We start from the raw sequence: 2502 nt of genomic DNA on the forward strand, positions 1-2502 counted from the left end.
GTCAGAGCTGGGAAAGGGGACACTGGGGAACAGACTCTGTCAGTCTATAGAGATAAGCCCGACTGGTGTGAAGGGCTTTGGAATCTGCCTGCTTGGAAACTTGTAAACATCCCTGTGTCTGCGCTTCCGACTTCTGGTCTTTTGCTGCTTGCTGCCTGCGTGACAAGAGCCAGGGAAGTGGGCAGGGGAAGGGAAAGCCCTGTAACAATGGCTCCTTGCTCCTCTCCCTCCAGGCTCAGGGGTCAAGGATGGGCAGGACTCCAGGCTCTGCTTGAGGGATCCTGGCACAGGGGCTGGTGGGGGAGAAAGGATGGTAGATTCTCATCTGCGCTCTGGAGAGGAGGTAATAAATGAAGGGGGCATTTTTGACTCCTCCCCTCCTCAGTGTCCCCAGGGCTGGAAGTCTACATTACGCAGGGGAAAATGAGGGGGGTGATGCCACTTGGTTTATGAAAACCAGTGCTCTAGGGGAGGTTTGAACTTACAACCTCAGCATAACTCCTCTCAGCACTGCCCTATAAGTACTGTGCGCTAACCAATTGCGCCACTAGGTTGATACAGGTGAGGGGTGACCCCAAAACATTCTCAGTGGGGCTGAGAGCAGGTAGCGACAAGTGTTGTACTTGGTGGGGTGGATTCTTCTTAAGGGTTCCAGGCACCATTTGACCCTTTTGTTCTTCCCTGTGTAATAACAGAGCTGGTTAAGACTCAATGGAGAGTCTTGCTGCAGACCAACAGATCTGAAGTCACTGATAACCAGCTCTAAGCATTAGTCCTGCTTTGGGACAGTGTCTCTCATGCAAGGAACTGCCCAGTCTGCACTAGCAGTGAGGCTCCCTCACTAACAGCTGAAATCAGGGAGAGCTGTGTGAAGTGCAGGGCCCCAGGGGTGCCGGAACAGGGGGGAACAACACCCCAGGACTTTAAAAAATGGGAGGGCTCAGCCTTGCCACTTTGTAATGACCGTAAGGGTGAGTGAGGGGGGGAGGGGACGGAGAGCAGTGAGCGGGAGGAAGGATCTTGGGGTATGAGGCAGTGTAAGAGCGGGGCCTTGGGGAGGGGGTGGTGCAGGGGCGTGGCCTCAAGTGGAAGGGGTGAGGCTACTGCTTGGGCTCTGGTGGCCGCCACTTTTAGGCAGGGACACCCGGGGGGGGGGGTAAAGTGGGGCAAAAAACGCTCAGCTGGTGGTCCAAAGAGCGGGCTGGATGCCATTCAGAAACCCATCTGCCAGCAGCCGTGCCGGAGCCTCAGGCTTAATCCTCAAGGCCGAGCACAAAAACTTTCAGCCGGGAACATTTCGCTCCCTTCCCGCCTCCGCCCAAGCGGCAAGGGAGAAGCGGAGGAGACAGGCCGGCTCAAACACGCCTCCCTCCCACTTCCCTGTACGCTGTGCAAAGCTCTTGGCCTGCCTCATGCCTCGTCAGGAAAGCACGGCCATGCAGCCCAAGCCTGAGTCACGTCCGCAGCCTGGCCCGCCCCGGCTGACGGTGCGCAGAGCCACGCGAGTCAATGGCAGGTCGAGTCCGGCGCCTCGGCTCTTTCCCCTGACAGCCACACACACAGCGCTGCCTAGCGCCCCCAGAGCCTCCCTCGTGTTCTCCCGCAGCAGCCGCCTGCCGGGGTGGTGGGAAAAGGGGACCAGGAAGCACTGCAGCCTCATTCCAGGACAGGAGACCCTCACCACGCCTAGGCCTGCCTCTTGCCTTCAGCCCAGGCAGCCAGAGGTGCCGGGGAGCTCCCTGGCAGGCCGCTTCGCCTCAGCCACCTCTTGCCTCATGGCCTAGGCTCTTGGTGCTCTGCTGGTCACCGGCTCGCTTGAAGGCCCAGAGGGAAAAGAAACAAGCGCATGCGTAGCAGAGGATGGTTTCGATCCATCGACCTCTGGGTTATGGGCCCAGCACGCTCCCGCTGCGCCACTCTGCTGCTTCTTCACACTCTCCCCCTGCCACCTAGCCGCCACTATCCGGATTAGTGCCTTACGCGCTCTCGTGCTGGCAGGCAGATGCGCAGGCTGCTAGGCAGCTGCCCTGGTCACAGGATTTTACAGCTTCTACAGGGTAAAAAGGATCTATTTGGGGTTTGGACCCCATTGGGAGCTGGGTAGCTGAGTGCCGGAGACGGGAGCACTTCTTAAACTGTTTTCAGTTAAGCTTTCAAGCTTGTGGGGGACGAGGTTCAGCCTTGGATCCGTGTCTGCAGCAGGCAAGCGCGTCTGGCTCAATCGCCCCCCCCCCCCCCGCGCTGTATTAGCAGACTAAAACCCGGAGCAAACGCACACGCCTTGCAAAGGAAGAGGAGCCGGGATCTCGAACAAAAGTCAACTTTTTATTAAGATGACGTTCAAAGAAAAAAAAAGCGTACAGTACAGAGTTTCGGCATAGAAGTTTCTGGTGCTCAGGGAACAACGTACAGCTTACCCAAGGGATGCAAAATTCAGTTTAAGATCGGGTGGCATAAGGAATACATAATCTACAATAGCCCTGACCTGGGGGTAAAAGGTTA

General features: G+C 57.2%; 1 non-coding gene across 1 annotated transcript; it reads right to left on the reverse strand.

Annotated features, from left to right (window-relative positions):
• Nucleotides 1-1851: 1851 nt before the first annotated feature.
• On the reverse strand, nucleotides 1852-1923 carry TRNAM-CAU. The gene has a single exon. It is a non-coding gene; the product is annotated as a tRNA-Met (tRNA).
• Nucleotides 1924-2502: the final 579 nt, after the last annotated feature.

This window comes from Mauremys reevesii, linkage group 12 (assembly GCF_016161935.1).
Source record: "Mauremys reevesii isolate NIE-2019 linkage group 12, ASM1616193v1, whole genome shotgun sequence".
Classification (NCBI taxonomy): Eukaryota; Metazoa; Chordata; order Testudines; family Geoemydidae; genus Mauremys; species Mauremys reevesii.